This window comes from Myotis yumanensis, unplaced genomic scaffold (assembly GCF_028538775.1).
Source record: "Myotis yumanensis isolate MYYU_CA2020_CCGP unplaced genomic scaffold, mMyoYum1.0.hap1 SCAF_15, whole genome shotgun sequence".
Lineage (NCBI taxonomy): Eukaryota > Metazoa > Chordata > Mammalia > Chiroptera > Vespertilionidae > Myotis > Myotis yumanensis.
The window spans coordinates 24,765,655-24,789,064 of NW_027223766.1; the positions used below are offsets into that span (position 1 = coordinate 24,765,655).

The 23,410-nt window shown below is 42.5% G+C and overlaps 1 protein-coding gene across 6 annotated transcripts in view; it reads right to left on the reverse strand.

Annotated features, from left to right (window-relative positions):
* Window positions 1-23,410, reverse strand: part of FAM110B (family with sequence similarity 110 member B) — a 124,036-nt gene that overhangs the window by 37,960 nt on the left and 62,666 nt on the right. For 2 of the 6 annotated variants that reach the window (XM_070392199.1, XM_070392203.1), the window contains 2 exons: window positions 21,965-22,155; window positions 16,308-16,393 (listed from right to left, as the gene is read on the reverse strand). The gene's annotated coding sequence lies outside the window, so the exon portion shown is untranslated. Of the gene's footprint in view, window positions 1-16,307; window positions 16,394-21,964; window positions 22,156-22,265; window positions 22,446-23,410 lie in introns of those variants that run through there. The other 4 variants (XM_070392201.1, XM_070392202.1, XM_070392200.1 and 1 more) reach the window with 3 other exon arrangements.

Below are 23,410 nucleotides of genomic sequence, written 5' to 3' on the forward strand. Positions count from 1 at the left end.
TTATTTTTAGCTTCCGCTATTTAATCCTTTGTGCTTTCAATGTCATAAATATCTCCGAGAATTCCTTTCCTGTGGAGCTTCCGAAGGCATCACTTCCTCTGGGCCAACTTTATTCCTTTTTTCAGCACCACATTCCTCCTTTACGCTGCTAAGTTCCCTTCACTCAGCTCCTGTCTGCATACTAGTCTTTCCAACGCAATGGCAGTGCCAACATTCACACAACGAGCTGAGCCTTCTCTCTGCCTTTGATTCGAATTTTACTTCCTGCAACCATCACTTTCATTGCTTCGCTGCCCTTCCACCGTGGTTGGCCAATTCCCTTTTGAAGTCTCCATTTTTATAAAATGTCTCAAGTTAATCACGTTGCAACAAGGAAGCAACATGACTAAGTGCTTTCTGTCTGGGGGTGAACTGAGTAACAGATGTGCAAGGACCCATCCCTGACAGACTCTGAATGAAGGGACCTGATTGGTCACCGATCACGACAAGCATCTACTATTTACGGAGTGATCTGTGGATGGAAGAGCTAGTGCCGCAGTGTACACTCTATGCAATTACAGTTAATGTACTATGGGAACTGAAATTTAAACTGTGGTTTTATTTAGCTAACAATATGTAATCAAAATTCATGCCGAATGGAACCATGTAAAAGCAAAGAGAAATAATTGGGCAGAATTCAAATCTGCTAGAAACTTTTGTTCTAACTCTGTGGGCTGCAATGGAGTATTTCATATTTTTTCATTCTGCGCCAACAACCAGATTCTCAAGCTTTACCCAAACATTCAGAGTTGGAAAAGACATCTGAATATAGGAAAAATGAGACCTTCTGAAAAAGAACTCAACCATCCTTTTTTTGTTGTTGTTAATCCTCATCTGAAGATATTTTCCCATTGATTTTTAGAGAGTGTGGAAGGGAGGTGGGGAGACACAGAGAGAGGAAACATCAATGTGAGAAAGACACATTGATTGGTTGCTGCCCTCACAGTGCCGGGTATGGAGCCTGCAACCCAACTATGTACCTTTGACCAGAAATGGAACCCGAGACCTTTCAGTCTGTGGGCCGACTCTCTATCCACTGAGCCAAACTGGCTAGGGCTCAACCATCCTTTTTAATGCAATAAACACGGGACCATCAAAACAACAACAAAATAACACTATATACTGACTGCTTTATATCCATCGTCTCAGTTAATGCACACAACCCCAAGGAAACTGAGGCTCCAAAGTCACCACACTAGTAGGTAGCAGAGCTGTGATGAAACCCAGGTGTATCTACCTCCAGGACTTGTCCTCCAACCTTAGGTCCATGGAGCCCAAAGCAATTTTAGGAAAAATGGCAAAAGTCTTTGCAAGTGTCCTTCCCCTCTAGAAAAGGCAATGCTACCCAGAGCACCTGGTTCTACTACTGGTTACAGCTCTCCTCTTCACACTTGATAGTTGCCCATCCGGAGGCCCTCTCATGTCCCAGGAAAGGCAAAGAAAGACATCTGTAGAGACAGCTGGGACAGAAACCCACCGCCTAATATGTGTCAATAGTATCATGTGGCTGATGCAAGTTACTCAGTTAAAACTCAACCTGTATTCCCAGGAGAAGATAAGACTGTGGTTTTCTCCATTAATACAGTGTTTTTCTTTCCCTTAAGAAATCACTGAGCCATGTCATTTGACAACTTTTTTGGAATATTACTTCATACAATGTAATTTTATTGTGATTGATTGTATTTGCATATAAAAACACAATTTCAAATATTTAAAGAGCATTAAAAAAGTGGTAAAGTATGATAAACTTTTGAAAATACATAACTATAATATAAAAATAAGGGATTTTAGTATAAAAACGGTGGGGAGTAATTATTTTAAAAGCAGATAAAATATTGTCTCATGACACAGAAGGCTGCAAGCAAATTATTGCAGTACCATTTTAACACTTACGGTCAATTGTATATGTTATAAAAAATGTCTGCAGTTATTCTTTAATTTAGTCTCATTCTGCCCTCTAGCATTCCCCTTCCTGGGTACAAAAATAACTGTCCTTATGCAAAAAGATATATTTACATTTAATTTTTTATTTGCCTTTTCAGTAGATGATTTTCTACTTTGTTCAGGACACAGCTCAAACTCAGGTGTCTGTCATCTTTTCTATTAAACTTACTTAAAATCCACTGCACACACTTCACATTGTGAAGCCTCCGCTGCAATTCTTGGCAACAGAACACTTCGAACTAAGTGTTCCTTTCTGACCACATGGTTCCGTATTACACTTTAAGAAACATCTTATCTAACCAATGTGCTTCTTAGGTTGAAAGGTAAACCTTGAAATTTAAGTATTAGGAAACATCAAAGCATGAAACAAGTATGCCGAGAAGCAAAGGTTAATGAGGTGGACATAGAGTCAAGACATCTCTGTCTTACTGTCTTAGTCTTTCATTCAATCATTTTGCAAATATGAATTACTGAGTGGGTTGAGTCATAAGCACAGTGCCAGGTGCTGAGAAGTAAGGCAAAAACAATGGCACAGTTCCAACTTCCAACACACCACACTCTAGCTGCGCAGGCAACCAGACAATTATAGGGGAAGTGTGATATATCATCTGTTAGAACTATGATCAGAGTACTAGGGCAACTTCAAATGAAGGCACTACATGAACAGCGTGGGGCTGTGGGAGGCGGAAGAGGGGTTTTCTAGAAGAGCTGATGCTAGAGATGGATTTCAAAGGACAAGAAGTTCATTTGAATCCTGATTCACATTCACATTCTATGGGGTGCCCAGTGAGGAAACAGGATGTGCTGGACAAATAAAACTACTATGACTCATTTTTGTACCTGTGTTTTTCCTGGAAGGGGCCAAAGTAGTGAAAATGATGGGATCTGGGGCACTGGATCTGTACACTTTATAACCAAGGTTGACTGATGTCTGGGAAGTGACATGGGTATTTGCTTATAGAAATACATGCCATAATTTATGTATAACATTAATTGAATCAACTGTATGAACTTCCTGCCATATCTCCCCCCGCCCCCTTACAAAGTTTCACAATTTTGAGGACTGAAACTTGTCAAGAGAATGTAAGTGTCCTAGCAGTGGTTACTTGGCTTATATGAAGTATCATTATTAATAATATCAAATGTGACACTTTTCAGATGAGGAATCTATTTGCAACTTAAATGAATGCTTTTCTTGCAATAATTTTAGCTATTCAAGAGCTAGATATTAATCTCAGATTTATTTTTTTAATACTAGCACAGAGTTAATGTTCCTGAAACTAGCCGGAGGGATTAGAAGCTAGTGAGTGTGTTTCCATGGAAACAGACTGCCTTGCCTTGGAGAGATCAGTTCATACATTTCCTATAACCCAGCAACCACATGGGGGAGGGGAGATCTACATTTCAAGTTTTTAGGGTCCCCATCAATTATGATTTTTGTTAGGATTTTTATGAGAATGCACATGGCATTAATGTTAGGAAGTTACCTAATCTTAATTTTTTAAAAAATTATTGAATTTATTGGGGTGACATTGGTTAATAAAATTATACAGGTTTCAGGGGTATAATTCTGTAATATAGCATCTGTATATTGCATTGTGTGTTCACCACCCCAAAACAAGTCTCCTTCCATTACCATTTCTCTCCCTTAACCCTCTTTTATCTCCCCCATCCCCCTTCTCTGGTAACCACCATACTGTCCTCTGTGTCTAGGAGTTGTCACCTTTTCCACCCAGCTCCCTTAATTTTTTTCTTTACTCTTTGACTGTCAACAACCATAAGGCATGTGCTCTGATGGACACAAGATGGTGATAAAGTCACCCATGGCTTTCATTTTAATTCATTCTGTGAATCACAGAACACCCAATTATGAAATCTCTGGATCCTGAGAGGAGGGGCTGAGCCAAAAGCTGGACATCTGCATCGCCCTTCAAGTGGATGAAATTCAACAAGTGGCTGGTGTCCAGCTGGGGCTTCGCAAAGACCAGCTGGACAACCGAGTAGTGACAACTGACCAAGTGACCACAAGAAGGGCCAAGCAGAAAGCGTGGACCAGAGAGGCTTACACCCCAGCTAGAAACAAGTGCAGTAGATGCTCCAAACCTGAAGCTGGGTGGTCACAAATCCCTGAATGAGAACACCATCCTTGGGGCTGTTTTTTGTGTGTTTTTTAAAAGAAAATGTTTTCATTCTGCTGTGCCTCAAATATAAGTCTGGCTGGAGAGATGAGCACGTTCACTTTTTGGAGAGACATTTACTTTTGGCCCACACTCCAGAGCTGAGTGATCACCTAAAGGGCAGGATTTACCAGGAGGGCCCAGAATAGGAGGGCGAAGGCCCAGCCAAACCTGCAGAGCACCCCGACCCCAAGTAGCAAGCAACCCCACAGGGCTGGGACTCAGGGGCTTCGGTTTCCTCATCTGTACCAAGAGCCAGTGAGAATCAAGTGAGAAAAGTCAGGTAAATGCTCAAACTGGGGAAAAGTGCATAGCATAGCAAGCATCCAATGAATGTCAGCTGCTGTAATTATTCTGGTTCATGTTATCAGTATTGTTAATATTAATAATCAGGCAGTGTCCTCTGGTGGGCCTTGTGGGGTAAAACTCAAGCCAATCTTTATAAAGGATGAGAGAAAAACACTGAGATTCTGAAGACACTCTCACAAGAGTGTACAGATACTTTAGCTTGATTTTGAATAAAACCAGTGAACTGAAGATATGCTACTGAATCTTGCTCATGTAGGACCCATTTGGGGACGAGGGCACGAATCATACTTCAGATGTATAATGAATAACATTTTTTAAAAGATGCCATTAATGGCAAAAAAATGTTTTTAAGGTAGAAATTGGTCTCCGTGGTATTTTATTTCTGTGAAATGTTTTCTTCTAAAAGATGACCTCATGACCTGAAAATAAACAGGGGTTGTGTGGATTCTTCCGATGAATAACTTGAACTTAGAAGTAAAACTTTTCATTGATGCCTCCATATAATATCTGTCCCTCAAATTTTCTGTATCGTATCATTGCAGCGTTAGGATGTTTATGCCTTCTCCGCCAGTGAGTTTCTTTTCAAATTGTCCTAATTATTTTGGCTGCGATCCATTTATCACACCAAGTAGAATAACCTCAAAGTAAAATCATGAGCGCCAATCAGAAACAATTACCAGGGAAAGACGTGTATTTTGGATAGTAGAAGGTAATGGCTTTAAGCTCAGCTTCGATTTTTATGCATGTAAAGCAATAAAATAAAACAAAACACAAAGTAAATTAAACCACAAAACCAAACTACTGTCAATCTAAGGCCCCACGTTTTAAGCTCTACAACAGAGGAAAGCGACAATTAAGCATAAGCACTAGACATCAAAATACATCCCGAATGCAAAGGATAAGTTTGATGACGCTCTCTAATTTTCTTAGAACTGTAGAAATTTTAGCTTAGCCACAGATGACCTTCAAGTGATGACTTTCTGATCCTTGTACACTGAAGGTAACCCATTGATACAAATAACGCACAACAGCAGAAGCTGATGGGCAGTCTTAAGGCCACACAGTTGATATGAAATAAAACCATTCATCTGCGAAGGTTTTTAGTTTAGCTTCTCCCTGCCCTTTGCTGGATGTTTTAATCCTCATCCTAAACTTGAAAGCTTCAAGTTTCCACCACTATTAAAGGAATATTCATGGCATAGGCTCTGATCCTGTCAAAGGCAGTATTTATGTACATGAGGCCATAAAACTGTTCTAACAAGGACAAATGTTGCAGATTTACAAGAGAAGACATTTACGAGGCAGCGAGTTGATGTGCATGGGTTTCACCTTGTGAGACCTCGGAGCAAAAAGTCAGTATAAAAAGCAGAAACCTCCGTCCTTGATGATTTTTGGACAAACGAGCGCTTCCCCTTGGAATGTGGTCATAACTCCTGCACCCTCTTCCCCTTCCCCTAGGATGGGTGGCACCAAGGACGAGGACGGGACTCTGACACGGTGTTCAGCGCTCCTGGAATGTCCGCCCAGGTTCTAGTGCACACATTCAAGTGACCTTTCTGAAGTTTGGGAAATGAGGGTGGAGGTGGATGAGGGCAGAGAGGGGATAATTGGTGATGGAAAAAAATTAAAAAATAAGATTCAAAAAATAAAGTTGGGGAAATGAGAGTATTATTTGGTTTATTAAACTGAGTGTTCATATTCATAACATCCCATAAACAGAAGCATATACAATCCCTTTACTCAAATCTCTTCCAAGAATAAAGACACTATATATGGAAAGACGTATTTCACTGAACTCAGAATTTAACTACGAAAGAGGAGACATTCTGTCAGGAATGTCATTTTATTGTAGGAGTTCTAAACTAGGCATGTGACTTGAAAATACTATTTGGGCCCTGATGGAACTGGGAATTCAAGTCAGTAAAATAATGACATCTATGGAGTGACTGGGCAAGTGGGAAAATTCACTGTTTTATACAGACTCACTCACTATGTGTGTGCACGTCTTAAAATGAGATTTAATGAAAAAACTAAAAGTTGTGATTATGTATCCTTTAAAATGGTGAAATTATTTATAATCCCAGTATACTATAATAGATATAAAATAAGTACATTTTTTATGTGCTGTGCACTGATTAAAATAGATACCATAATAAAATGACTTTTTCATTTAATTTCATGTTAGCCAACATTTACTGGGCCCCTACTATGAGCCTGGTGCTATGCCACCATGAGGGATACAACAGTGACTGGAAACTGTGCTCTGCCCTGGGAATCAGACTAGAGAGGAAGAGATGCTACCTGAATTGAAAGGGCCTGTTTCAGTGCAGGGACGATGGGACATGAGGGACTATGGCACCATCACAGAGCGGCATGCGGGGCTACGTCACAGAGCCCAAGGGTTAAATGAAGCCATCCTGGAAGCAATGACCCCTGGGCAGGCTCCAGAGACTGAGGGCCATGCTCAGGAACAGTACAAGCCCAAGCCCAACGGCACAGCGGGCCTGGTATTCACAGAGACTGTGGGTCCGTTCACCATCCAAGAGGGAAACCCTGTGAGGGGGGAAGGCAGGACAGGAGAGGTAGACAGACTGATGTGGGAAATCTTTTATCCAAGTGAAGGGGCCTGAAACTGACCTCCTAAGTGATGGGAGCCACTAAATGGTGGGGAACAGAGAGCAACTGGATGCTCTCCATCGCTAGTGGGCTTTGGAGTGTGCAGAACAGATCTGAGGAGCCAAACCCCAGAGAAAGCGGGACTCGGGTCTTAACTAAGTATCCGGTACTGAGCGAGGGAATAGAGACTTTTACTTCTGGGGAAGTCTCTTGGCCTTCCCCAATAAGTCTATTTCTGGGAAGCTGCAAATTAACTTTGTAACCCAAATCATATTTTCTCATTGACGAGGTACTCATGTTTATATTAATTTCATTGATTTTTTTAAAATTGGCACAGGCCCCTAAAGGCTAGAGCTCAGAACGCAATAAGAACCTTGATGTTCCGTAGTCTTCAAAGTATTTTTAGCTTCAGAAGCTTCCCCGAAGTAAAGATTTTGTGGAATACCATCAGTACCTAAAATAGACAGATGCAGAATGGTTTTGGCTGGAGCAGGGCTTCACATCTCAAGGCTCCATCAGCCTTGAAACCCCCTAGGCAAGTACTCCAGGGGACAGAGTTTGAAAACCACTGATGAAGCTGAACTCCTTCCTTCTATTAATGAGCAAGTGAGGTACCGGTCCCTGGCAGAGGTCTCGTTTTCGAGCTGGGATGTAGAAGGAGGCAGAGGGGCTTGTGGTCTGGCTTTCCCAGTTGGGGACCATGAAATTTTGAGAAGGCATGCTTCTATGCTTCTGTTGCCTCATCTATAAAACCGAGACAGTACTTCCTTTTACCTATCAAGGCTGTTGAAGTGCAAGTTCTTTGTAAAATGTGTTAGTCTATTAAAAAAAAAAAAAAAAGAAGCAAATCGCTGCTGCTGCATCAGTGCCTCAAATCAGAGAACTAGGACCAAACCTGAGTCCCAGAAGGCCAGGGGAGCCATGCAAGGGCCCCATGATGAGGACCGAGGTGATATATAGCATTGGTCTCTTTGCAGCTACGATGATAAACAAACCTGAAGTGATCGCTCGATTGGCACCTGCAGCAAATTCTTTTGTTCAGAGAAACCTTTTGTACATCTGATCTGCCAAGAGACTATGGTTCCTAAATAAAGAGAAAACAATTATCTCCAAAGTCTGAGAAACACCTGGCACACAAAACCATCACACTCGACACACTTGGGCAACTTGTGGAAGGAAGCTGGATCCACAGCCAGACAAACACGGGCTCGAATCTCGCCCCATGATGACCTGCTTTGTGCTGACAACGACCTGTCCTGAGCGCTGCAGGAGATGATCCACATAGAGGGCTCAGCAACACAACCGGTCCCCGGACGTGCCCCATCAGTGCTAAGCACAACACCAGCAACCAGTCTTCAGCTGGAGCAGCCGGTCATGTAAGTCATCACACCCGGAGCTACCGGCCCACTGACATCCCACTGTCTCCACTGGGAAACACGCCGGACTGAAATGCACTCTGAGAGCGTCGGCATCCACTGCTGACCAGTGAGGAGGCTGAAGACTGAGGAAGGCAATTTGTAAAGTATTCTACACATTGCGGCAAGAACGCACAGGTTTCAAACAGCAGTGGCACTCCCTACAAAACATCCGAAGCAGCACACGGTGGTCTCACTTCTGAAGGAGGCGACGTGCCAACCAAGCGGCCAGTAAAGTAATAAAAACTGCTCATTACTTTTAAAATATAAGAACACTTCAGATAGCACTTTAAAACCATGTCCCAGTAGTCTTAAAAGGAAGAGATCAATTGGGTGCAAATGTCTAATACATAAAGTGCTGTGAAACACAGTTGTATTTAAGATAGTAAGGTACACTGCAAACATGTTACAATGTCAAGTACCATTAATAAGATCCCACGAGAAACCCTAAAATGCTGCAGATCTGGCTGAAAATGTCTTCAAGTGATGTCTCAATTTCCTGTTTCTGAATGGCAAATTTAAAGTCACAACATATCATATCACTTTTCTTAATCTCTCCATCGATTGCTTAGTGAGCAAAGGATGTTAACAGAGAGAGATGCTCTCAAAGGCTCCCAATGATGCAATTTACTCAGGCCTCCCAGTCCTGGAGACCCCTCTCCTCAGAAGGGCTGAAGGTCCAGTTAGGACAATTATCACTGCACACAGCCGGTGGACACCAGTGCAGTGGGCAATGCCACATGGGCAGTCAGGCAGCACTCAAGGCAGGCAGTGAGGAGTAACAGCTATACGAAAGCAGAATGCAGCACATTACATAATGGGGACAAGTCCTTGGCAGGTTCAACGCAGAGAAAAAATATGTATCTAATGTACACTTCTGGGGAGAAAGTGAACGTAAGTCTTAAAATGCTTTCTAAATCCATGTGCCAGGTACACTTCAGGGCAATGCATTATCCTCTCTAAAAACTCTTAAAGTTAAACTTTTTCAGGCTCAGGTTCAAGAAACGTATGCATCTTCCTGGTTTACGACAAGCCAACCGTCAAACGTGTAAATTAAATCTATAAAGGAATTAGCTTTCCAACGTTTTCTTGTACTAAATGGAGGGGCATAACCAAGAGATGAAAGAGGGGGCTGTCTTCCTTACAAGTACAAGATAAAATGTTGAGCCACAAATAAAACTAGGAGAACAAGAGAAAACGAAGCCCTGATTGTTCTCCTTATTTTGCCATCTGCTGCCAGGTTTAGAGCAAGGATGCAGAGCCTGAGATGCAGAGATGGCAGTGGGCTGGGGAAAAGAGTCATGTATCTGTCTGCCCGGCCCCTGCATGCCTCCCATGACCAGGGATGACCATGCTGACGTACCCTGTAAGGCATGTCCTTACACTGGGAGGGGTCCTGGGAGAACACAAGGCGAGAGCTACTCCATGGGCTCTGCTTAGAATCTAATGCTACTGGGTGGGAATAGTTACCATATTTCTCCTAGCAATGCTACTGGGTGGGAATAGTTACCATATTTCTCCTAGCAATGATGCTATGAAAACTGCACTGGCACTGGAGAGGAACCACTTGGGAAGTAATCCACACCAACAGGTGAAGAGTGGAGCTTGATCACCCCCTCCTCCCCTGGGAGAGGGGGAATGGTAGGTGTTCAGGGCGCTAAGCTTACCAGCAAAAAGTCTGGATTGAAGGAAAGCATGAGAATCTTAATATCACTTAAAACTCTGACCCTGTTTATAGGCCAACTGTCATTTCAGTGATGCTTCAAAATAGTTTTTTCATCTCTTTTTTTTAAATATATTTTTATTGATTTCAGAGAGGAAGGAAGAGGGAGAGAGAGATAGAAACATCAATGATGAGAGAGAATCATTGATTGGCTGCCTCCTGCATGCCCCCCACTGGGGATTGAGCCTGCAACCTGGGCATGTGCCCTTGACTGGAATCGAACTGGGACCCTTCAGTCCACAGGCCAACGCTCTATCCACCAAGCCAAACCGGCTAGGGCAGTTTCTTCATCTCTTAAGTGAGGTGCATATCAGCAATACACTCCACTACCTTCTTTTCTTCTCCACAGGAGATGGGAAGGTCAGCCAGCAAGGTCTTGGTCACAAGCACGCCTCCAGAGGAGTCTTGACCCTCAGGAAAAACAGACTGCAGACTTCTCAAAATACATAGAATAAACCCCGGGCATTCACTGACCCTTCTATGGCCTATTAGAATAGACCAAAGCTTTGAACGCAGAGTTCAGTAGTGGAATATTTCCTGTGTCGTAGAATGAACTATTACTGAATTAGCCACACCACTCTTTTGCATAATCAGGGCTTTAGTTCTGCCTAAAACCCTTCACTTTCTTAGACCTCACATTTTCTTCACTCCCAACTCCAGGACAAATAGTTGTCACTATAAAGTTTTTATCCCTTCACAGGAATGACTGAGGATGTGACTCCGGGGCAGGAAACATTTCTTATCCCCACTGAATACATGTAGAACATGACGCCTGTGAGTGTGAACAGCGGACGGCTGCACTCACTCCCTATTCTGCATCAGCTCTGATGTGTGGTCCTTTGAGATGGTACCTCCCCCAAATTGAAGGATATGGCAATTAGTGAATTTGGACCAATCACAACTAATTGAGTTGTTGAATGTTGAATGCATGAATCTCTAGGGAAGACTTAGTTTGAGCTAAAAAAACAGAACTGTATCTAAGCAGGATTTTGTAAACAAATCCGTATTTTAAATGCAGTTGAGAAGTCCAGACTTAAAGGGCCTTTGATAAAGCTAATTATGCCTTGATTACTCCCTACTTTGATTAGTTTAACGTTTAGGATAGAGAGAGAGAGAAACATCAATGTGAGAGAGAAAAATTGATCGGTTGCCTCTCATACATGCCCCAACACTGCATCAAACCTGCAATCCATGTATGTGCCCTGACCGGGAATTGAACCCCAACATTTTGGTGCATAGGCCGATGTTCCACCCAATTGAGCCATCCTATGTCGTAGAATGAACTATTAGTGAATTAGCCACACTACTAGAGGCAGGCTGACCAGCATAAGGCTTAGTCATTAGTGGTTGATTAAGGGACAGCAATGCAAATGCATGATGCATGAGGAAAAGTCAGCGGGGCTTGATGCCTGAATGGGCCTACGTGGTACAGCACCAGGAGTTACTCACCAGGGCTTCCTTCCAGAGGAAGGGCCTTCTCACTGACTATTATGGTGAAAACTGTCTCTCTTTGACCAAAGATAATGCTTAGCAGCTCTGTTTTAAATGTGCCCTACCAAGAATTAGACCCATAAAACTCAAGTAAGAGGAAGACATATATTTTAGCACAAGGATAGACCAAGAAAAATATGTGAAGCTATGAGAGGAGGTATGTCCAAACACTACCCCAAAATAGAGACACTTTCAACCTGGGTGTCTTCGTGTGTTTGGGTGGCTATAACAAAATACCACAGACTGGGCGGCTTATAAACATAAACATTTATTTCTCACAATTCTGGAGGCTGGCAGTCCAAGGTCAAGCAAGGTGCCAGTGCAGTGTGTTCTGGTGGTGGCCTTCTTTTGGGTTGTTGACTTCTGTGTCCTCATCAGGCAGAAAGGGCTACGGACCTCTATGAGCCACTCTGATAAAGACACTAACCACTTCCCAAAGGTCCCACCTCTTAATGCCATCACACAGAGCATTAGGATTTCAACAGATGAATTGGCAGGGGACACGAATATTCTGCCCACAGCACTATGGAAGAGTGCTATAATTGCACAGGCTGTTAAAGAGACAGACTGGCGAGGAGAGAATACTCTAATGCTCACTAATCACACAGTCCTGATGAACTTCACATCTCTCTGAACTTATCTGAGGAGCCAGAACACAGGAACACGTTCTCAATCCATGCCTACTAATAATAGCAGACACTTAAGAGGTTGGAGAATAAAGTATGGAAGTCTTGACAGTCTAGCTTTTCTCCTGGCATAACTGCAATCACTCTGTATCTCTAATGGGTGTGCTGTTATGGTCTCCATCTCTCATTACTTGACTTTTTGTTCTCTTCCCTTCTTTAATTAATTGAAGACTTTCTGTGGTTTCTAGAATATTCCACCAGAGATCCATTTTTTCTTGTCATTTTCTCATTCTACCTTCTCCACTGCACAGCTTCCCCAACCAACTTTCCTATTCCATTTGTGACCCATCAGCACACAAAATAAACTGGTTATGAAAGGTCTGGTAAGGGTTTGATAGAAGAGCCTCGGTAGACTTGAGTTTTATACCCAGCGAATGTGTTATCATTGGCTCCCTTTTGGTATGAGGTTTAACTCTTTAATTCTGGCATCCTCATCTACTCAATGAAGATTCCAACATCTGCTCTGGAGGGCAAGTGAAGACTGTGATGAAGCACATAGCGCCTCCAGCACTTCTCCGAGAGCAGGCTTTCCACAGATAATGTTCCTGCTGATCTTTGTAGGAAAGCTATGATGACACTGACAATGGACTGATTTATGTTGCAATAGTCATTCATAACTTTAAAAAAATTAGGCACGCACAGTAACTTACAGAATCTGTCTTTCACTTGATTAAAAATTTAGCATTTTAAATATGCCACATAAATTGGTAACTTAACAATTTAATTGTAATCAATAGTGGCCTCTTGAACTTCATAATAAATATATGTTAAATCTTCAAAAACAGCATTATACTTTCCATGTGAGAATGAGAGTATTTTATTTTAGAGAGGGGAATAGCCCTATGTCTATGCTTTCAGCAGCCTACTGAATTCTTGTAAATAAAGCAGGATAAGACAACTAAAATCCTAGCTACTTCTTCTAGAGAATGTCCCCTCCTCTTCCTCATTATTTTTAAAAAGCAGCAAACGCAAGGTCAAGAGCTTGGCTCTGTTTGACTGTCTGCATGGGTCTCATTACTGTGGCCGGCTCTCCCTGGCTCCCAAGGACACCTTGCTCAAGGTCAGCTGAGACGGCTTTGGAGGAGCCACACCTGACTGTACTGGTGGAACCTGAGCTCTGAGTCATTCACTTGGCAAAGAGCTGATCTAGGAAAAGGCAAAAGTCAGAGAGATGCTGGCCTGAAAGACAGATGAGTCATGGACAAGGAACAAATCACTCTGGATGGAGGAACAACTTTAGGAAACATTGAAATGGAGAAAAACAGTGTTTGGGGGAAAATAGCACTTATTTTTGGTCAGGACCATTTAACACACAGAAAATCTGCAAAGGTTTGTTTTTGCTCCCAGCAATTTCTCAAGTACCTACCACTTATGCTATAAAAGAACAAAAGGCCCTCCCAGGGAAGTTGTGAAAAAGGAAACTGTCCAAGAGGAACTATCAATTACTTAAGTTTGAAGAAGATAAGAAGAAACTAAAACCAAAGGGAACATTATAACCTGAAATTCCAATCACATGAATAATGCATAGAAATTTGGTGTCTGTATTCCTTTAAAGATGACTTACACATACTTTACACAGGAGGTTTTATAAGTTGGAAAAACTCAAAAAGTTTGACTGAAAGACTATTACAAGGTCATTTTATGCCTTCATTTTCGTTTTAGTTTCTTTAACATGGTACCACTTTTAAGAAGAATCCCCCTTGTATTCCAGGAACAAATCTTAAGTACATGAATTAAGGAGCAGTGAAAAAAGTTCACGACAATATAATACACATGTCTTCATAAGACCCCAGAAAAGGACCAGTTTTAATGAACTTTAAATGCAAAAGTGGCCCCAAAATAGTTGAAGACATTTGGCCAATAAGACAAAAACTATTCTTTTCTCAATATTTTTTAAAGCACTAAATAAATGTTCCTATCTTATTTATGGGAAAACTGGAATAAAATCAACTTCAAGTAACTTGTACACCATGATCTACTTGAGAATTAGATGTAGGGGCCAGGACTTAGTGTCACCCAGGTGACATTGTGTTAATGAATCACAGGGTAAAACCCTTTTTAATCTTCCAGAAGCAGGACCTAGCTAAATAATGATACTGACAAAGCTCAAGATGGCTATGCCTGCGAAGGGAACTGTCTTCTCCAGATAGTTCCTCTGGGAGGGAGGAAGGCGGGGCCTCCACTTCTCGAATGTCTATGTGTGCCAGGCACTTCCAGAACTATGCCATGTAACCTTCCCCAAACCCCTACTAACTTGCTGTTATTCTTCTCTGGCTTATGGGAAACTGAGGTGCAGAAAAGTCCATTAGCCGTGGTGAGCAGGAAGTTAAGGTTATAGCCATGTCTACTCAAACCCCGTGTCGTCCCCCTGCCCCCCTCCCCCCCATCCTTTCCTGGCCACTAGGAGCAGCAAAATGACCTGCTGTCAGAAGCTGGTTCGGTGAGCATTAATATCACGTGTCTGGGTATGAGAATAGAGGTGCTGAGCACCATGAGAGGGGCCCATAGGCCCCTGTTTGCTGCGGACTTTTCCTGCTTTTAGCATTTGAAAGTCCTACATCCCAGAAAAGCCCTCACCTGGGGGCAGATGGGAGGGCTTCTAGGCTGAAGCAGAGTGGAGAGTACAGCCCATTCAGAAGCATTCCCCATTCAATCCACCTGTGCTCAGGGGCAATTCTACTCCTCCCTGCCCCCTTGATAAAGGCCTGGGGGTGGGAGGCACCCCGTTCCTTCCAGCCAACAGGAGCCCAAGGCTTTCATATCAGAACTTCCTATATCTGAGATAAGAAGATAAGGTAAAATGGTGGGATGTGGATTTCAGGGTAGGTTTTGCTGGTTTCTCTTTGTCTCTTTCGAGAGATTGTAGAATTCCACCTGGTACAAGCTGATTCTTACTTGTCAGGCTAAGACAGATTCTGAGGTTTCTGGACAGTATTAACATCACCTAATAATGTCCTGCATCATAACAAACGATAAAATGTATAGCGCAGGATATAAGCAATGGTACAGGACCTAAAGAGGTTGGAGAGGAGACTCCAGGAAGGCTGTCAATCAAATCAGAACACGTGGTCACTGGGGAATATGGCATCAAGGACAAGACTTTGTGTTCTCATGAGGGCTGCTCTTTACCACTCTTCACGTCATTGCAGACAGGACTTAGCCAGAGAGCTGTCTCTCTAGTCCAGAAATATTCCCAATCTCCTCACTTGCTCTTAGGCCCTCTGTGAAGAGGAGGGACATTGGGACCTTGACGCTGGTCCACTTCCTCAGCTCCTTCATGGGTCTGGTGAGAGGATGCCTCCAGACTCTCCACCACCTGGGAGTGGCGTGGATGTGGGGCAAAGTACCCAGCAGTGCCTTCCATGGTGCACACACACCTCCAGCACCTGCCCGGCTCTCAGGCTGGCATATAGGTGCCACCATCTCCACATGGCCTCCTTTGAGAGGCCATCCTGTGAAGATCTCCTTCCCAAAACTCCCACGGCACTTGGTGCTGGTCCCATACTATTTGGCGTGTCAGAAAACACCACCTCATTTCCCCAGCTACAGACAGTGTACTGCTCACTGCAGGGTAAAGATACCCATGTTTTATATAATCTTCAAATCCATACACGGCTACCTACCTGGTTACTATTAAATATAACACAGCTGTGAAAACTGTAACTGCTGGCAGATATGTAGAAGACATCGTGGAAAGCCTTGGGAAAGCAAATCATCATCACTACTACTATTTGGTGCCAGCAGGGACCTCAAAGGAGGGGACTCTTTGTTTTTATTTTATTTTTTTTGCCAGACAGCAAACTATCTGAAAACTTGCCTCATTGTCTTAATGTAATAATGACACAGGTTTTCAGAGAAAATCAATAACTTCTGCTGAGAATGGGTCAAAGCAAAGCAATATACTTACTTGAAAGGAATGAGTAATTTGCGGACAATAGGCAGAAGTCACAGGAATCCTTCCTTTCTTAAAGTACTCCCCGCAGCAGGAAGTATCTGAAATTAGAGGAAGAAAAGGCTGCTATTGTTGTTTTATTTGACAGAAATAGGCAGTCAATTAAATATATGTAGCAACAGAAAGTGATAATTCTTTTAAAAGTCAGCCAGTAAGCTTTCAAATACAAGTAACAAACATGAAGGTAAACCAAAATGTGTTAGTTTTTATAAACTTTATTTAAAGCCAAGAGTTTTGCTCCCTTCAACTGTGGTGTTTTGTTTTGTTTTGAATTCTCACCCAAGGATATGGTTTTCATTGATTCTAGAGAGAGAGGAAGGGAGAGGGAGAGAGAAAAACATCAGTGTGAGAGCAACATCGATTGGTTGCCTCACGGACATGCCCCAACTGGGAATCGAACCTGAGACCCTTCAGTACACAGGACAACACTCGACCACTGCGCAACACCAGCCAGGGCTCAGCTGTATTTTTTAAGGACACACTCAACCTTAGACAGCAATTATACAGAAAGGAGAATATAAACATCCAGTTGTGAGAAGTCACATAAATAAAGGTTTCCAGGACGTCATCTCATTTTTGGAACTGAGTCAGTCCATCTGAGGTTGATAGATAGGGTTTTAGTTTCAAAGGGCCTTAGAGTCCATGTGGTACACAACCCCCACTTCAGACCAGGAACCAGAGGCCCACTCAGGAACCAAGTTCTTCTGTTCTGGGCTCTGGGGGTTAAGACCAAAATCTCTGACCTCTGAGTCTATACTCCAGAAAGAGGAGACTAAATATAATAGATACCATCTCAGAATGTCCCACTGGGCTGGAAGGTGGAGACATCTGAGCAGAATCTTGAAGGCAGTGAGGACATGAGCCATGGGTCTATTGAGGGAAGCAATTTCCTGGCAGAGGAGGGCAGCCAGGGCCTGAAGGAGGGACATAGAAGTGGCAGCTAAGTCTGTGGCAATGGATGAACCAACCAATGGAAAGCAGGTGACAGGAAGCTTATGAAGGATAGAACCTTGGGGAATATCTACTTAAAAGGTGGGTAGGAACCCTAGCCAGTTTGGCTCATGAATAGAGGGTCATCGAGCTGCAGACTGAAGGGTCCCAGGTTTGATTCTGGTCAAGGGCATGTACTGGGATTGCAGGCTTGATCCCTTGCCCTGGTCAGGGCGTGTGCTGCGGGAGGCAACCAATCGATGTGTCTCTCTCACATCTCTCTTTCTCTCTCCCCTTTCCCTTCCACTCTCTCTGAACATCAATGGAAAAATATCCTCGGGTGAGGATTAACACTCACACACAAAAAAGGTGGGTAGGACAGGAGACTGGGAAGAAGCAGTCAGAGACAGGGGGACACAGGAGGAAGGCCATCAGGGCTGGAGAGCTGCTGCCTTTGACAATCAGCTCTGAGGACACTTCCCACACAGAGAGTAAAGGCTGGGGAAGGACGGCTTGTGAAAAAGGAAGTGTGGAAGCCTGACCAGAGCAAAACACTTCAGAATTAGGAGGGATCTCTGACTGCATGCCCTGCAGCATTGAAAATCTGTTTTCATGTACACATTTTACTGGTGGCAAGCCTGGTGACCCTGATAGTGAACTTGCCTTCCAAATTTGGCAAGATTTAAAATATGTCTAAATTCAATTAAGTGTATAAGAAAAGCAAAAGGCCTTAATCATAGTAAGATTAAATGCAAGTGTTATAACCGAAGCCCTCATTTTACAAGCTTGTCTTTAATAAGCATGTACAAAACAAATGACTTTAATAAATAAAAGAGTCTGGTTAAATAAATAAAAGAGTCAACAGGCATCCAACAACAAATGATAATTCCTGGCAATGCCAACAGTTCCAGAAATGATCACTAAATTACTTAAGAGTCCAAGAGTAACTAAAGTATTTTGTAAGTCCTTTGAGATGCACTTTTAAACTTTCACATACATTTAAGTTTTTTCAAAACCCATGTGATGTAAATCTATTAAGACAAATAAAAACACTTCCATGCAACAATCTAATGTGTATTCTTAGGAGAGACAGAAGTAAGAAAAAAAATAGTTTATACAGTTGACCATTGATCATTGTTTTGAACTGTGCATGTCCGCACTTACACATGGATTTTTTTCCATAAATACCTGTACTGTTTTCTGTCCTCGCTTGGGTGTCCATGGATGCAAAGGGCTGACTGTATGCACTGATCTAGGCCATTTTATAACAAAGACTTGAGCATCCTCGGAGAGTGGTTATCTGTGGGGGAGTCTTGGAGACAATCCCCCGAGGATACTGAGGGTAGTTAAGCTTTTGGATAGTCAAAAGCTATATGTGGATTTTGGACTGTGTGGGATTGAGTGCTCCTAACCCCCACATTGTTCAGGGGTCAATTTATTACATTTAATACGGGTCACAAATAAAACACAGGGTGAAACTGAAAGTCAATACTATATATATATACATACACATACACACACATACACACATACAGATCTGTGGCCCACACTGACCCCCACTTAACATTAACGGTAGTGGATGTGGTACAAGATGGATGGGAAATAGTTCATTCTAGATCAGGCACTACTAGCTCTCTACTCCTGAAGCCGTCTGGTTTCCCCCAGCCCCCTTTCTAGAGAACTGGTCACCCTGCGTGCACTCACCAAGCTAAGTGCTCTGTTCTGCTCTTTACACTCCCTATTATTGTTTGCTGTCTCCCCTAAGTAGGCTGTTGCTTGCAGGGTGGGCTGTGTCTTCCATCTTTCTCTGGCTAAGGCTTAGCACAGAACCTAGCACAGGGTAGGTGCCTCTAATTATTGAATAAAATGAAAGAAAAATAAATGAATACACTTAGATGACAGGCCTAGTGTCTCTTGAAATGTTTTTTCAATCCAGGAAACTTTAGGAGGGTCAACCCTGAAATATTTATTGATTGCTAATGACAGATCCCCCTCCGTTCTTTTCATATCACAGATGGCCAAGGGGCCAGACACACAGCCACCCATACTCCTCCATCCAATAGCAGGTATTACCCAGTGCTCCTTCCTTGTTACAATCAGTCCAGGCCTTGTTCATTCAGCCCAGCTGCTTCACACCACATCATATTCTACATGAAGTGACTTTTCATTTTCAAACTGATGACCACTTTTACGGCTGTGATTATAAGCCGCTAGGAGAAAAACTTCGAAAGTCTTACTTACAACCGAGACTGTTTTCATTTAAAAATACTATATCTTTTGTACTCTAGTTCATGCTAATAGATCTATTTGATGGGTCAGAAATGTCATTCTCTCGTCAGTAAAGAGCTATGAAATTACAAGGAGGGGAGAGAACAAAATTTTAAAGTGCCCAAGAAATTTATTTTTTACTTTCTTATCTCAGAAATATATAAAGATTCTTTTAAATGTAATTAAAGATGGTAAGATATGATTCACCTGAAGTTAAAAGTGCAGATTTTACAAACATGTAAATAACATTTTATTTGGTGCTATTAGAAAAAATGCCTCTTTAGTATATGGTGGAAGGCCCTGTAGGCTATCACAGTGCATTACACAATATACAAGTACCATTTATGTTACATTTTGAAGAAGTTCCTTCCAGGCACCAAGAGTCTTTTAAGACCCAGCCCCTGGGAGTCAACAGCACTTAGAATACCCCCCACAGCTTCAGTGGCACACAGCTTAACACAGGGCTAAGCTCATAAAAGGAGGTTTGCTAGTACAATGTTTACGCCTGACAATAATTTATTTTTAAAAATTATTTTTAGAAAGAGAGAGAGAAAAAGATAGATGTGAAAGTGAAACATTCATCAGCTGCCTCCTGCACGCCCCCAACTGGGGGGTCGAGCCTGCAACCTGGGCATGTGCCCTGACAGGGAATCCAACCAGCAGCCTTCCCATGCACAGGAGGATGCCCAACAAACTGAGCCACACTGGCGAGGGCAACACTCGTTTATTTTTAAGGCAGTCTGCCTCTTAGAAATTCTTGAAGACCAAGGTAATTTAGGAAGCAGTTTAGGAGATGAAGAGGGAGAGATGATTATAGAATGACATCAATTTATTCTTCCCCAAAGGAGCGTCCAAGCCTTAGTGTGGATACAGAGAATGAGGGAGCGAACCGGGAGAGCAGGGTCTGCACACGTGAACAAGGGCAACATCGTTCGTTGCACTTTCCACCATTGCTCTGCCACCTTCTGGAATCGGAAGGAGGTGGGGTTTGTTCCAAGGGAGTCCAATGAGGAAGTTAAGTGCTCAGTAGAGCACCCCTCTTATGGTCATTTCAGCACACATGGTACCTTAAAACTGAGCACTGCAGATTGCTTAAAGGCACAGGGAGCCTGTATCACAATGGATGACTATCAACCTTTCTTATAGATCAGTGGTTCTCAACCTTCTGGCCCTTTAAATACATTTCCTCATGTTGTTACCCAACCATAAAATTATTTTTGTTGATACTTCATAACTGTAATGTTGCTACTGTTATGAATCGTAATGTAAATATCTGATATGCAGGATGGTCTTAGGTGACCCCTGTGAAAGGGTCATTCCACCGCCAAAGGGGTCGCGACCCACAGGTTGAGAACCACTGTTATAGGTGATACTGTATTACAATAATTGACAAACTTTCATAATACTTGTTTTTTCCTTAAGACTGATATTGGAATGAATTATTACATTGGATGATTTATTACCTTCAGAATGGACAAGGGAGGGGTTTGGGGAGGGGCAGTGGAGCAGAGTTAGTGATCTGAAGTTTTCCTCTACCAAACAATACACGGAACCCCTGTAACCCGTATACGCTTTTAAATCAAAGCAGTTTTGTTTAAACAAAGTACTTAAATGGCCACGTTTGGCTTTTCAGGAGCAGGGAAATAATTCCCGATGGCTTTCAGATATCACTGGCTCTCCACTGATAGCAGACGCATGGTGGCAGCCAGCCAGTCCTGTGACTGGTGACTCAATACACAAGTTTCTGTGGTCTCCACAATCGGATACGGTGAGCATATCCATGTTTAAGTTTGAGGACTAAATGGTAGCAGGGGGCTCTTCTGAAATAAAAGAGAACTCTATGGAGAAGCAAAATCAATGCACTTGTTTGGGTTTCTTTAAGCTCAGCCTTGGCCATTTAAATGTTTCCTTCAGAATGTACCATCTTTATTACAAAATCTTAAGATTACTTATTGTTTGAGGTGGAAAACAATCCAGGCAATCATTAACAGAAGATTTAAAATGTTGCCAAGCATTAGTCTGGGTGGTAAGAACCCCACCTTCCTGTGATTAATTTCAACTCCAAAAGCAACATCCCTGTTAAACAAAGCCCCGGAGTCAAAAATTCTCTCTTTGGCCCAGGTGAATACACACCTATACATATTTTTGGCAGAATGAGATATGCTCTCGCCCTCCGTGGTATGAAGGCTTAATGAAAACTACAAAGGGCGAAACAAAGAAAACCATCCAAAATGAAGGCTGCACTCAGCTTTGAAGAAACAATAGCACTTACTTCCCCCAGGACCCTGCACTGGCCTCAGGAGAGCTGCTGCCCTGTCCTAATTCACGTGTTTCCCTGAACTCTCCCACACTGCTCATTATTCCGGAGAGCCTGGGCTCCATGCACACAAAGTCAACAGGATACTGAAACGCACCTCCAAAGACACCTCGATCGATGCAACCTCAGGCTTTCCAAAACAGAAGAGAACCAATAAGAATCACTCCCCAGCACATGCACGCTTGGATCCAGGTAAAAACAATATTCCTTCATGAATCGAGTAGCTGTTCACCAGCCAAGCCTTCTCCCGCAGAACATATTTTGGTACGGAACGCCGGGCTAGGCATGCTATTAACAAAAAAGAAAGCAGGATCAAATTAAACAGGGGACACGATGAACTCGCTTCATTTCATGCATGGCTGGGTTTTTCCTGCGAGATAAAGACTCAAAGTAATTACCATGAACTGAAACTTCCTCACTGATCGCCTTTGGCAGCTGGCAGTGGCTGACTGCCGATGCTCTACAACAAAGAAGAACGCCTTCTCTTCAGTGCCTTCCTCCTCCCGTAACGTTACCAGCTAAGCACCTCCACCGTTGCCAGAATACAGTGGAGTATCTCTGTATCTATGTCTCCGATGCATAAGGAGTACAGTGGAAACCTATCAAGCTGGCGAGCAGCGATGCTCGCAGCCAATGAGGAGAGGCTGGGGCGGAATCCAGCACATGCTCTCTGAGGCGCAGGCTGTCACCAGCGTTTAGCAGGCTGCTAATCTAATTATAGCTAGTTTTGCGAGCACAGAGCTACTGGAGCAAAGCACAGGAGCAAATTAAATTTTAATAAATTAAACCCCAAAAGACAAAATCATCTTGATTTCCTGTCATTTTGAGGATGAATGTGCCACCTTGTAAACTGTAAGTGATTTTTAAAGTGCATTCTTGTTTTGCCTCCAATCTCGAGAAACAAAGAGTGGTTACCCCTCACGTCGGGTCCAGCTGACTGGCACTGCAGATTCCGGCACAGAGAATAAATGGCAAAATCAATACCTCGAAGGTATTAGTGCTGGTGCTGTAAAATCTGAGGCTTACTTTATTAACCCTGATTAGCAATTTGCCACTTATTTGTCCTAAAGTGCTAGTTAGTCTCCAATAGACTTTGAAATACCATGTAATTTCTATGCATAGTGGAAAAGTGCTCATCAAAGTGCCAAAAATCATACTCCTGAGGACAGTAATCAATAATAATTTAGAGCTACAAGAGATGGAAGGGATACCAGAAATCACTGTACAAAAAAAATTTAAAGAAATTTGCCTACTCTTGAATCCAGGTAAAATGATTATGGAGTTAAAATTATTGTGGAGTTTTTGGATGATCTTCAATAAAGTATTGAATACTTTGCCTAGACTGAGCCTAAAATGATGACCAGCTATCAAATAAGATATCTTATTTTGAATCTGTTCTGAGACTATAGTTGAGTAGAACTCATACTAAGAAAAAATGAATATCCAATTTTCAAAGTAAATTCTGTTAACTTCTGTGATTTCTAATAATCAAACAGAACTGGATGATATAGTCAGCCTAATAATATATTGGACCAAAATAGAA